A 15,396-nucleotide genomic window follows, 5' to 3' on the forward strand; every position below is an offset into this window, starting at 1 on the left:
CAAAACTGAAATGACTGAAAACAACATCTTCTTACATCCTCTCCCCACAAACACAGCATATTCCCCAAATCTAGTAACTTATCAGCTATTCAGCTATAAGATCATCATCATTAAACATTTTTATTTATATTTTAAGTACTTGCAGTATTTTCAGGAGTACAATTCCTTCATAAAGATTTTCTAATTTATGTACCACTTTTGCTTCTTCTTGATTTAGATTGCAGCTCTATTTCACATAAATTTATTCATATTTAAATGGCTAGAAAGTGTCATATGAAAGATTCTTTCCCAAATGAATGAGGATAATAAGGCTGCTGATTAATATTTTTGGCATACTATCATCCCTCCATTTGCTTTCTGTCTCTTTGTTTAGTATTTTCCCTATACTTGTATCAAATGGCTAGGTTCAGATAATAAAACTAATGCACCTCAATTCATCACAAATGGGAAATTATTATTTGCTTATTATTGTCAGAAATTAAAACAAGCTATGAAATTCAGAAAGACTCATAAAATGTTGGCTAAAGAGTATTGTTTTGCCTATATCACAAAAATCACAGTATTGGAATTCAAAAGGACAATTAAAATGCTTCCATTCTGTATTAGAATAAAAAAAGACTAATTAGGGTAAATTGTGAAAATTATTGAAGTCTGGTCAAGCAGAGCTAAATAAATCCATTCCCACTCTGAAGGAACATTGGTCAAAGTGTTATTGTTCCGCATTATATTTATTTCCTGTTAAGATGGATATAGCAGCAAAACTGTCTAAAAATTATGATTTATGCTATTCAATGAAGGATTCCCATATCCTCCCACTATCTTTCTAATGTGGTAACCATGAGACCAGAATTGTCTTTCAGAGCTATGATTCATGGAGCTGAGCTATTTTTGTAGGGAACAATGCATAGATTGAGTATATCAATAATTCTAATAATTGTCTTGGATTCATTTGCAATTTTTCACTGTGTAAATCCAATTCATGTATATTATACATTAAAAATTCGTTTTATATTTTCAAAATGTTTGATTGCTTTGTAAAAATGAATATAATTATAAAAATATTCAGAGTAACAAAATGAGGAGTTAATAGATCTAATTATTGGGAATCATGGATCACAATCTTCAGAAATTATTTTATTTTCTCAAACCTTTGGGATTTATTTGGTTTTGGTTGTTTTATGCCTACAAATGATATATCAAAAAATCAATAGAAATAATGTTTTATTGACTATTGTTTCCCCATGACCAGAATAATATCATTTAAGGATACCATCAAAGAATTTGCATTTTTCTCAAGAAAGGGGGACTGTTTAATAATATTCAAAGGGATTTATTACTTAGAGCATAGATTGAAAAGTGATTATTAGCAATAAATTCATTTTTCTTTTGTCAGTATAAACATACATGCTATTTTGATCTCTAGGAATCAATTAGACTCTCACCCCCTAAAATGTATAAGTAAAATAATACTACTAATTAACTTTTTTGTCATATATACTATAAAAATAAATCTGTGTAGCAGGATCATTAAGATAATTTATAAAGTCCAGGTGGAGAGAGGAAGAAATTCTCACTTTTTTTTTTTTTTTTTGTCAATGAAGAAACTAGATAGTGATTTTAATTCTTCAGTGGATCAGTGATCACACTCATGGATCATCCCTCCAAACAAGAAAAGAAAGACATAATATATGCCCATGCATACACAAACATACAACTCATCTGTTCCAATTAATGGTATCAATGAGATAATCGTCAAATCGATCAATAACATATGCAACAAGAACTGTAATGGTTAATGGAGAAGATTGGAAAAAGCCAGTATTTCCTGTGTTATTGGATTGAGGTAGTAAATGTGAATATGTATAATATCTATAAAATATTATATTTTTTGGAAGTCAGAACATCTAAAGGAAGAAACAGGAGGTCCTGTTTTCCATTTTATTTTGGTTTCTCTCCATCTGTGGGACAATTGGGAAATGACTACTGTTCTCAAAGTTTCAATTTCCCTATATACTGAATAGAAAAAAAATATATAATAATGTCAATTGTTTCATTGAGTCATTTGTGAGAAAACAATCTTTAAATTATATAAAAAGCCATGGTCAAGGTTATGTGATAAGTAAAAGTACAGATAGATAATTTCGTCTTATTCTTTGGTGCAACAGCTCTCCTACTTTTCACAAATATTGTATTTTCTTCAGTAGCATCTATTTGTATAATTCATTCCAATTTAAGTCAGATCAATATTTACTAAGCAGCTATGATATATCTACTAGTATATTAAGCACTGAGGATATAATAAATAAAAAGAAAGATAGCCTCTGCCCTCAATGAACTTACAATATATAGAAGGTAGAGAGAGAATTACACACAGGAGAACATTGAGGCAGGATAGAAAGCATGGTATGGGGTAGCAAGGAAGGTATCTTGTTTCATGAAATTCAAACCAAACAGGCAGCAGATGAATGATGGAGTCATCTGAGAGTCCAGTTTCTGTTCTCTATAAAGAAAGGAATTGAGAGTAGTTTGATATCTAACTTCTATCCTTCCAAAGAGAGGGAGTATGAGGCTGAGGGAGATGGAATCAATCAAAGATTAAATGAATATTATGTGTATGACTTTAGAAATGATGTCATCTTCTTCCATTGGGTTAAAACCAGACAGGGCAGCAGATACAAGCTATCAATCCAATGTAAATCATGATTCTCCTGGTATATCTTGAGAAAGGTCACTAATGCATTTATGGAAAAGTTAGGCCATATATTATGCTGGGAAGAGTACTGAATTTAAAGTCCAGTATTCATATGACCAAATGCTAGTTCAATTATTCATAGATCTATGCCAATATCAAATAGGATAGTATTTCCCCTATCTTAGAACTGATTGCTTCTTCTTCTTCTTTTTTTTTTTTTTTGTTATTTTTCTCAATTTGAAGTTAATGCATTTAATACACCATGTAAGTTACATTATATTCTTAGTATTGCTTGCAAGAGTTTTTCTTTTTTCTTTTTTTTTAACTATAGCTTTGTTATTTACAAGATATATGCATGGGTAATTTTTCAACATTGACAGTTGCAAAACTTTTTGTTCCAATTTTTCCCTTCCTTACCCCCACCCCCTCCCCCAGATGGTAGGTAGACCAATATATGTTAAATACAATATATGTATACATGTCCGTACAGTTGTTTTGCTGCACAAGACGAATCGGACTTTGAAATTGTATACAGTTAACCTGTGAAGGAAATCAAAAATGCAGATGGACAAAAATAGAGGGATTGGGAATTCTATGTAGTCATTCACACCAATTTCGCTGAGTTCTTTCGCTAGGTGTGGCTGGTTCAATTCATTATTGTTCTGTTGGAACTGATTTGGTTCATCTCATTGCTGAAGATAGCTATGTCCATCAGAATTGATCATCATATAGTATTGTTGTTAAAGCATGTAATCACTTCCCGGTCCTGCTCATTTCACTCAACATCAGTTCATGGAAATCTCTCCAGACCTTTCTGAAATCATCCTGCTGGTCATTCAGCCCTTCTCCAAATTGAGGGGCATCTACTCAGTTTCCTGTTTCTAGACACTACAAAAAGGGCTGCCACATTCTTGCATATACAGGTCCCTTTCCCTTCTTTAAGATCTCTTTGGGATATAAGCCCAGTAATAACACTGCTGGATCAAAAGATATGCACAGTTTGATAACTTCTTGGGCATAGTTCCAAATCACTCTCCAGAATGGCTGGATGTGTTCACAATTCCACCAACAATGTATCAGTGTCCACCAACAATGTATCAGTTTCCACATCCCCTCCAACATTTCACAGTACCTTTCCCTGTCATTCTAGCCAATCTGACAGGTGTGTAGTGGTATCTCACAGTTGTCTTAATTTGCATTTCTCTGATTAATAATGATTTGAAGCATCTTTTCATATGGCTAGAAATAGTTTGAATTTCTTCATCTGAGAATTTCTGTTCATATCCTTTTACCATTTATCAATTAGAGAATGGCTTGATTTATTATAAATTAGAGCAATTCTCTATATATTTTTGAAATGATTCCTTATCAGAACCTTTGACTGTAAAAAATATTTTCCCAGTTTATTGCTTCTCTTATAATCTTGTCTGCATTAATTTTGTTTGTACAAAAACTTTTCAATTTGATATAATTAAAATTTTCTATTTTGTGATTAATAATGATCTCTTAGAGCTGATTGCATCTTTCTGAAATGATAATGGTTGAATGATATAATAATTCCAGTCTTTCCCAGCTCCAGAGCCAATAATCTTATGATGAAAATTGTCTAGGCAGCAGCAAAGGGCAGATTAATTTTGAATAATAATTGAAAACATTGTGATTTTACATCTTGCCTAAATTGCTTCCTTACAGTAAGAGCTTGGGCCAACTTTCCTTATATCATGACGACTTAAGAACTCTAGTTCCCAAGCATAATAAATGTTCATTAATCATAGACTCTTCAAATAATAGGATTACAGATTTAGACTCCAAAATTCCTGAAGATAGTCTATTCTATGCTTAACTTCCCCTTATTTGGCAGATGAAATAATCAAAGGCCAAAGAGATTAAATAATTTGCCCTGAGATTACAAGGGTTAGAGATCAGAGGACCACAGTTAGACTGCGATCTGGAAAAGTAACTGCTGATTAGTCACAATACTATGTATTCAAGTTCCTTTTTTCCTTTTGTAAAATATGACTCAGAATATTTTCACTCCTTAATTCATAAGTTCTTTCTAAGAGAATATCATTAGTAAGGGGTAAAGGATTAGGACAATTTTATTTGCATCGATTGGGAAAGTGATAAATATGTCTATCATATTGTTAAGAGTAATGAACTCAAATATTTTGATCAATTACACTCGTCCTTTATAACATTTTTCTATAAAATACAGTATTTGCCACAAATTTCCCACTCGACTTTTTGCAAGATGTAATAATATAGGATACATACTATAGTGAGACAAGTGGGAAGAAAAACTAGATTAGGGATCAAGAAAGATATCAGTTTGCAACATGAAGATATTTATTATCTGTTCCTGTATGTTTTCCATTGTTTTTATTTGTTTTGTTTTTGTTTTTAATCCTGGAAGACAACAATATAATGGAACAGTTACTCAGAAATGAATATTATTTTATGAAATATGGACATAATAATCAATGGGTATAATAATAAAAATAATATACCACTGTCCATCTTGCCACTATATTTGAAGAATTGCTGAAATTTTCCATCAATCCAAAGGGAGAAGTCTATCATAAAAGTTGTACTCCCTTATATTTGTATAAGAGCAAAATATATCTGGGCTTTGTTTTCCACCACAAAAACCTCAGACACAGTTTAAAAAATGATCACTACAACAGCAGCAGCAGTTTGCATTAATGCTATTTAACTATTTACAAAGCATTTTTCAATTTACAATGGAAATTGACTATTTATATTTAATCTTATTTTAAATAACTTAGTATGTTACTAATTATTAATTAGGATATTAATTTGGTAGTCATTAGAATCAATTAAATTTAATTACAACAATTACCATTACACTTAATCTACACATGTTTGGGTTATGCTTTCATCACAGTAATCATTTAATAAATAGTTTTCATTCTTTAATTTATCTCTTTCTTCCTCCCTCCTTTACTTGAGTATTTTCTTTTTCTTTGTATCCTTCTTCATTAAATGAAAAGGAATCAATACCATCTTGACAAATGAACTAATTCACCTAGAAACAACCTATTTTTATTTGTTTGATACTATTGGTCTTTGTCTTTATTTTTTAGGAGATGGTTATTCTTCTGTTTACTATGACCAATTTAAAAAGAGAATTTTCCATAAATGTCTTTTGCCTAAAAATTATTTTACTATCCTGTATTAAAAGTATATTTCTAAGTATTATATAGACATTATTATATAGCTATTCTACTATGCCTCATGAATTCATGTGTTTTAATGTTGGAATCCTTACTAACTGCTAACTAATTAGAGTTGATCTAATCTTACAAGAAGATGTTTTGGGCAGAACCTGAAACAAGGTACTAAGTAGAACTAATTAATACAAGGCTTGTGTTCACACCTTTATTCATTGGAGTTCAATGAGTTCACACCTCCCTTGAAGCTCTTTGGGCCAGAGAGCAGTAGCATAAATAGAGCTTCAATGGGCCAGTCAAGGAAGTTCTTCAGAGTGAAGAAGCTACAAGTCGAGATTTCACCGGAATGACATGAAGAATGGGGCTAGCTGGAGGCTGAAGAAAGCAGAGGCAGAGGCTGAAGGACCAGACCTTTGGATTTGGTGACATTCAGAGAGAGCTCTTGGAACCAAGCAGAGAGATAGGCCTCTAAGCTAACTGGACTATACTGGAGATAATAAAAGATCTGAACTTTTATCACCTGGCTGCATTTTGAGAAGAAAAAGCTCACCACATTTTGGCGCCCGAACAGGGACTGATTCAGATCCATCTGAACTAGATCACAACATTTTAAGTTTTTACTATTTTAGACAAGAACAAACTAAAAACAATACATGAGTTTTTACATTTTTATTCTGAATGTAACAAATATAATGGAACTTTCAATGTATAGCAAAATAGAAACAATGATGATTATTTATATAAAACTGCATATTTCATGTGTTTTTCTATTCTATATTTTTATTTTTGTTTCTGCATTAAAAATGAATTTTCAGTAATTTAGTTTGCCCTATCTTTCCCAATTTCTCATGCTTCCATCTTTCAATGAAGAAATGAAAAGCAAAGCAAAACAAAAACAAGGTGAGCAACAACATAACCCTTATAAAAACATATCTAATTATAGCAAACATATCTAATTATAACAAAAAGAATTAATTCCTATGTTAATTGTCTTAAAATATATTCATCCCTATTTTACATCTCAAATCCTTTTCGAGCTTCTAAAGAGATGAATAATATTTTCAACATATTATTATTATTTCTGGATTATAAGTAACCATTGAATTGATAAAAGCCTTCAAGTGATCTTAATTTGTGTTAAATTTCTAATATGATTACTATATAAATGGTTTTCTAGGTTCAATTAATTCTGTGTAATTAAACAAGTCTTCTAAAGTTTTTCTGATTTTTTCTAACATCTTTTATGATACAAAACATCTCTTTGCATTCATATTTTCAACAAATGGACACCATTCTTTACTACCAAAGACAGTTCTGTTCTTAATAATTTTGAATTGATACATGCTTTTTTTTATGCATTCGTGTCTTTTTTTTTTTGTACACTTTGCTAATCATAAAATGTCTCAGTTGTCTGTTGGTCATCAATATCCTTCCCTTTATAAGGCTTGGAAAGGCCCTAATTATGCATAAAATATATAGCACCATGGATAAATAAACACATCTGATAAATCTTCCCTATCAATCTAGACCTAAAGTTGTTCAAAATTGTGAATACATTATAGTTGTGAAAACAAAACATTACTATTATTATTTGTCAAAAGTCATATTTCACAAATAATGAAATATGTTACTTCACAAAAAAGTCCAATTTAAATTTTTCCTATGCACCACTGAGGCCTAAATGGTCCCTGGAAGCATGAACAACTAAACAACACACACACACACACACACACACACACACACACACACACACACACACACACTTTGCTTATGTGATAAATTAAAGGTAAACAGGTGATAGATTGATAAATAGTTATAAATATGTGGTTTTTAGTTTTAACTCCTACCATAATCAATAAGCCACATCCACATGTTATTTCCTTTTTCCTAAGTTTTTAGTTCTGTCATTATAACTTGCCTTGTTGTAATAAACAACACTTCTAATTCTAGTTAGAGCTATCCTAGGTATGGAAGGTTATTCACTACATGCAAGTACTCACATGCCCAACTATAGTTACTACATAATCTTGGTATACTATAATACATAAGTAAAGTCCCATGGAGAAAAGATTCTGTTGGGTTGAGATGTTTGAGATTTGTATCATGAAGAAATTTAAGCCAACCAGAAATTAGGCATGGACCCACACTTAACACCATATACCAAGATAAGATCAAAATGGGTCTATGACCTAGGCATAAAGAACGAGATTATAAATACATTAGAGGAACATAGAATAGTTTCTCTCTCAGACTTGTGGAGGAGAAAGAAATTTGTGACCAAAGATGAACTAGAGACCATTACTGATCACAAAATAGAAAATTTTGATTACATCAAATTAAAAAGCCTTTGTACAAATAAAACTAATGCAAACAAGATTAGAAGGGAAGCAACAAACTGGGAAAACATCTTCACAGTTAAAGGTTCTGATAAAGGCCTCATTTCCAAAATATATAGAGAACTGACTCAAATTTATAAGAAATCAAGCCATCCTCCAATTGATAAATGGTCAAAGGATATGAACAAACAATTTTCAGAGGATGAAATTGAAACTATTACCACTCATATGAAAGAGAGTTCCAAATCATTATTGATCAGAGAAATGCAAATTAAGACAACCCTGAGATACCACTACACACCTGTCAGATTGGCTAAGATGACAGGAAAAAATAATGATGAATGTTGGAGGGGATGCGGGAAAACTGGGACACTAATGCATTGTTGGTGGAGTTGTGAACGAATCCAACCATTCTGGAGAGCAATCTGGAATTATGCCCAAAAAATTATCAAATTGTGCATACCCTTTGATCCAGCAGTGTTTCTATTGGGCTTATATCTCAAAGAAATACTAAAGAAGGGAAAGGGACCTGTATGTGCCAAAATGTTTGTAGCAGCCCTGTTTGTAGTGGCTAGAAACTGGAAAATGAATGGATGCCCATCAATTGGAGAATGGCTGGGTAAATTGTGGTATATGAATGTTATGGAATATTATTGTTCTGTAAGAAATGACCAGCAGGATGAATACAGAGAGGACTGGCGAGACTTACATGAACTGATGCTAAGTGAAATGAGCAGAACCAGGAGATCATTATACACTTCGACAACGATGTTGTATGAGGACATATTTTGATGGAAGTGGATTTCTTTGACAAAGAGACCTGACATTCAATTGATAAATGACGGACAAAAGCAGCTACACCCAAAGAAAGAACACTGGGAAACGAATGTGAACTATCTGCATTTTTGTTTTTCTTCCCGGGATATTTATACCTTCTGAATCCAATTCTCCCTATGCAACAAGAGAACTGTTCAGTTCTGCAAACATATATTGTATCTAGGATATATTGCAACATATCCAACATATAAAGGACTGCTTGCCATCTAGGGGAGGGGGCAGAGGGAGGAAGGGAGGGGAAAAAAAATCGGAACAGAAACGAGTGTCAATATAAAGTAATTATTAAATAAAAATTAAATTTAAAAAAAAAGAAAATGTAATCTATTATCAAGAGAAGTCAAAAAAAATAAAAAAAAAAAAGAAATTTAAGCCAACATCAAAGTGAATATTGAAATAATTAAGGGCATTGCAAGAGACAGAGTGGATATAAAAACTATGAGTTATGTAGTAAAATCACTAATTGTCATAAATTGTCATATAATTATCCTAAAGTAAAAGGCTTCATTTAAACTGAGAAGAAATAAGTATTACATGAAAATTGTAGAATACTGAAAAAAAATTGATCTCATCAATGACTATCAGATGAGGTAGAGCCCAACCCATGTATGCCTACCTATCCTATCCAATTTTTAACTATGTTCTTTCATATGTTTGCCAGAACTATTCAGTCAACAAACAAAGTGATATTATTTTCTCTTCCTCTTGTATGTATAATAATGTAGTATGTTGTTTATTCACATGTTCCTTTCTCTCTTTATGGTTATTCCACTGTTTTTTGTTTTGTTTTTATCCCTTATCAAAAATTTATTTAATGAAATGCTTATTTCTCTCTCTCTCTCTCTCTCTTTTTTTTTTTTTTTTAGAAAATTCTCATACATATTAAACTATCTGTTTTACTCTTTTGAAGAGATTGTGAATCTCATTTAGGTGATTTCAATATTCTGAGCTTTTCTGTCTGCCTAGTAAAGGAAAACAGAAATATATAATAATACAAGTCATCATAAGTTCTTTGACTAGATGTTATGCAACCTGATTACTGTAATTGGAAGACTGGTATGATAGGAAATAAATAAACATCAAAAATGGTGGTTTATGGATTAAGAAACATCAAGACCAGGGAGTCTTTGTCCAAGATTTTTGAGGCAAATGTAACCATATTGAAGCTACTTCTAGGTTTCCATGAAGGAGATTTGTGGGGACTTTAAGGTATGAGGAGCAGATAAAAGACAATAACATGAACTGTGAGAAAAAAATGAACTTCATGATCAAAATCACTTGAAGAACTTTGGAATTCTGAAATCTGAAAATTAAATTTGAAAATGTAAATGAGAAATGACATGAGAGAAGCTAAAAATTGAAAAGTGCTTGACATGATGAACTTAAAGACTTGATGTTAAGGAAATAGAAATAAACTGAAGGAGACAGCTTTAAGGTTAATTAAAATTACTTGGGAAGAAAATTCTGATAAAAAATGAAAAGGATTAGTAATTAAAGGGGAATACAACAAGGATCCAAGAGAAAAGTAAAAATATTTAAGAACAGAAGATTTGGAAAGACAATGGCACACATTCCTGGCAGAAGGAAAAGGAAGTTGGCTTGAGGGTAAGTTGCTAATGAAATGTCACCTTTCAAAAAGGAGCTAGACAGTCATGAAACAATAGATGGAACTTTTAGAGAGGCATACTGATGTTTGATAAAAGAAAATAAAAGCTGACCAACAATTAAAACTATCCCCAAATGGAATAGGCTTGGAGTCGCTGGGAAGAGCCAATCAAAGCCATTATCTAAGGAAGTGCAGGGAAATGTCCCCCGTCCAGAGTCTCCTTCCCTGTGAAGAGAAGAGGAAAACTCACTTTAAGGCAAAAGAGGCCTTCTGTTCCACAAAGACGTCGTCGGAGGTCTGAGGAAAGCACCAAGTGTGACAAACACCAGGAGGATAAGCAATTGTTCTGTGTGGATGATCTGATGCTGGTCTGTGTCTTCTGTTCACAATCCCAGGAACTTTTCTTTTGAAAAGTGTAGATTCATCAAAACTAGCTGTTCAAAATAAGATATTGTCAAATATGCTGTAAAGTTATGAGTAGAAATTTTTTTTTGATTATCCCAAGTTAGATTTTGTCATTTTAAGTGGTAAGGCATAAACATTTTGTAAAGACAGATAGTTGCACCATTAGGCTAATATTTTGATTAGTAATTTCTTTAATGCAGCAGTAACATTTTTGTTTTTAGGCTGTATATCACGGGGTTAAACATAGGGGTCACAATGGTGTAGAAGAGAGAGAGAACTTTTTCTATCCCTGATTGACTTGACTTGGGTGTGAAATAGGTAATAATACCGGATCCATAGAATAAACTCACCACTATGAGATGAGAAGAACAAGTAGAAAAGGCCTTTTGTCTTCCTGTAACCAATGGTAGCTTCAGAATAGTGGTGATAATTTTGAAATAGAATCCAACAATTATGGAAAAGGGAACTAACCCAAATAGTCCAGCAACAGCATAGACAGAGAACTCTTGCACGGAGGTATTTCCACAAGCTAACTTTAGCAGTGTGATTGAGTTCATTAAAACAGAAGGGAAGAGAAATTACCTTATATGTCTGTATTAATTGAATAGGAATCCCAGTCGTCCAGGAAACAATCACCAACAGGACACAAACTTTGTGGTTCATAATAAGAGGGTAGTACAGAGGCTTACAAATGACCACATAACGATCATAGGCCATCACAGCCAGAAGGAAACTTCCAGTGACTCCCAAAATAAGAAATAATGGAAGTTGTATGGCACAGGCTATCAAAGAAATTGCTCTGTTCTGTGTCCAAAGGTGTGTTAGCATTCTGGGGAGAGTTACTGATGTATAATAGATTTCCAGGAAGGAAAAGTTACCCAAGAAAAAGTACATGGGAGTTTGGAGAGTTGGAGCAACTTTGGTAATGACAATGATGAGACCATTTCCTATGAGGATAGTCATATAGATGACTTAAAAAATTCCAAATAGAAACCCTTGGAGATGTGGAAGGTCAGAAAATCCCAGAATAAATTCCACTATGACAGTGAGATTTTCTTCTATCACTTTTTCTGTGTATTGCATCTGTGGAAACAATGCATTCAGTATGGACAAGCAATTTTTTCCCCTCTGGTTCAATTCAAAATTAAGTGTTATAGGTTAGGTCATCTCTTCAGATACCACCTATTCTGAAACTTTCTATTTTCTACTTTCAGATACCCTCAATTCAGTAATTTTTCCAACTTTATCACGTGAAGGCCTATCTGAATCTTTAAGATTCATTAGGGATCAATAGAATAGAAGTAGGACTCTAAGTCCTTGTAGCATTAAGAAGATATCAATTTGACATGAGCACTGGAAGAAGAGAATAAGTACCTACAAAACATTTAATCTAGAGTTACAATCTTTAGGGCATTGTCTTTGCCCCTCACATGGTTCTACTGCAACCAGAACTGTGAAGTCCTTGCTCATTCTTATCATTTGTGCAATTTCCATCTTCTACTCATCATCATCCCTACCATCTGCAACTTCAGTCACCTTTCTGCTCATTCAGAGGAGCTGCCAGAATAAGAAAGTGGCTAGAGAACAATGGAATCATAAATCCCTCAACTCAAGCCCCACCATTGCCATATTCTAACTTTATGATTCTGGACAAGCCACTTAAAGTCTAAAAAAGCACAAGTTATTGTCTACAATTATAAATTTCAGAACAGTTGTGAATTTGATTTGGTAGAAATTAGAGTTACTCCTATTGAATCCAGAGAAAATTTAGTGTGAAATATTGTGTTTTAATGTGTATCAGATTAGAAATCTGAATTTTTGTTAACAGTGTGATCTAAAATATATTTTTCTTTAAGTCCCAACACAACTTCATTTATTCTAGAATATGAAAGGAAGGGAGGAAGGAAGGGAGGAAGGAAGGGAGGGAAAAAGGAAGGAAGGAAGAAAGGGAAGAAAGGAGGGAGGAAGGGAGGGAGGAAGAGAGGAAGATAGGAGGAAGGTAGGAAGGAAAGAAGAGAGAAAGGGAGGGAGAGAGAAAGAGAGGGAGGAAGGAAGGAAATAAGGGAGGAAGAGAATGGTAGACAAGATTTCTAAGTTTTCAGATTTCTCTATCCAGTACAGAAAATCCATTCCAATTCTTCCCCTTATCCAATATATCTTCCCATGCTAATATTTTCCTTTCCCCTAATGAGAGAAGAATTCCAGGACTCCTGTAATGCATTTCAAAAAATGCTATTAATATTCTACAGCATGAAGTCATCATTTTCAGAGGATTGTGTCTTATTATAGAAGTTCACTCTCTTGGTTCTTTTCTAATAACATGTTCATTAGGTACAGCTCATATTTTCCATAAACTTTTCCTCAACCTGTCAAAGGTATAGTAGATACATGAAAGTTTTTAGTTAGATAACTTATGCCATCCATAGGCTACAGAGAGAACACTTTGGGAGGAAGGAAGGAAGGAAGGAAGAAATACCCTGATTTCTTCATTCCAAGGAGTTAGAGTGATCATATAAGGTCCAGTGTAGTCATAAGAATAATGTATATCTTTGGACCTAAAGGATTTCTGTTTGATATCTGGCTCTGTTTTCCAATAGTTAAATGACATTCAGCAATTCATTTAAACTTAAGGAAGCTCAATTGTCTCATCAGTACAATGAATTAATTAATTAATTAGATAAATTATTATAAAGTATGATGCTGAGATAAAAACCTAAAATCTAATTTACTGCTTCTTGCCAATGACTGCCATTAAAGCTAAATACTGCTTCTCTTTATGACTGATTGAATCAGCAAGAGCCATTTCCAAAGAAGCATTTAGTAAATTAAGTCACAGCAGTCAAACCTACTTAGTGAGCAGAGTAGATCTACGACAATCTTTACATTCACTGCCACCTAACCCTATATCAGATATTGACTTTATATGTAGAATGGTCACAGCATCACAAACAACAAGAAACAGAAGAACCAAGAAAACAGAAATCCTCACTTAAAGAATTAAGGAACCATAGTCCTTTAAAAAACATATTTTGCATATTTGAGTTGGTCCAAATTCTCAAGATTAGACTTTGAGAAACAGCTTTTTCTCCTTTATATATAAAATAGGGCAGTCACCCAAAAGTTCGTTTTATTATTGAATAGTATTTAATTGTTGAGTAGCTTCAATTATATATTATATTATATAATTATATAGGGATGATTAAAATAGAGAAGACTTAAAAGATGAATAATTCTCTTGAATTTGAAAGTCATGAATATGAGGGAAAGGATTGTAAAAGCTTTTGAAGATTCTCTAGAGTATTATGGATAAATGAAGGGTTAGAATTGAAGAGAAACAACTTTAAGCTTGATATAAGGGAGAAATTGCATAAAAAATGAATATTCAGAAGGGAAATTATGAAGACCGAGTTAGCACCCTGGATGCCTTTAAATCAGATGGAGTCAGGATAAGCAAAAGTCCTTGGTCTTCATTCTTGGTCTTTAAGAATAGAAGTGAATAGGATGAACACAGGATTTCCATGACCTTTCTTCTCTTCTACTACCACCAAAGTGACTCTGGCTTGTTTTGACTCCACCCCCTAATCCTTCCCAAAATTCTCTGTATACACCAAAAGATTGAACCAATACAGAATAGTGGGAAGGGCCATTTTCCCAGCATATACTAATAGAGTACTGTCCAATCAGTGATTAGCCTTAAATGTTTGGTTGTCCAGTCTCAGTGCATCAACTCAGAGTTTCATCCCTTTATAGGAAATGTGCTGCTTTGGATTTCATTTGACTATGAACCCTATTGCAACAACTAAACGAATATGTTTTAGTAAAACATTTGTGAAAAAAAAATGAACTTTCATCACCAGTGGATGAGTTCTTTTCCAATGCAAATTGTCATAAACTAACTCCAAACATTTTATAAAGTTAATATTCTATGAATTTAATTCTTAAAGGTGAAGAAAAGGTTGCACTATCAATCATAATCCTAGACCCATTCATTCTTATTTCTTGGCATTTGTATAAAATGAACTTTTCTCATTTAATGTTATGTCTTTTGAGTCTTAAATATTGTCAAGAAACCCAGAATGCACTCATAGGATGAAAAACATTTCCCACTATTTCAGAATATTTTAAACCATGTGGAAAGAGATAATTTTTAAATGAAAAGATTGAGTGATTTGTGTTAAAAAAGGATAATTCATATAATAATCAAAACAACTTACTATCACTATAGTGAAAATATATGACATTTTAAAATTTGGGGGTCTCTTTGTTTTCCTTTATCTGTCTCTATGTTCTTTTTAAATTTTAGTTTCTGAGACTGTCATTCTTTGTCTCTGC

At 32.7% G+C, this 15,396-nt stretch overlaps 1 pseudogene; it reads right to left on the minus strand.

The window, feature by feature from the left end:
* Window positions 1–11,226: 11,226 nt before the first annotated feature.
* LOC127541121 (olfactory receptor 10AG1-like) lies at window positions 11,227–12,147 on the minus strand (annotated as a pseudogene).
* Window positions 12,148–15,396: the final 3,249 nt, after the last annotated feature.

The sequence above is a fragment of the Antechinus flavipes genome, chromosome 6, assembly GCF_016432865.1.
Source record: "Antechinus flavipes isolate AdamAnt ecotype Samford, QLD, Australia chromosome 6, AdamAnt_v2, whole genome shotgun sequence".
Taxonomy (NCBI): Eukaryota; Metazoa; Chordata; class Mammalia; order Dasyuromorphia; family Dasyuridae; genus Antechinus; species Antechinus flavipes.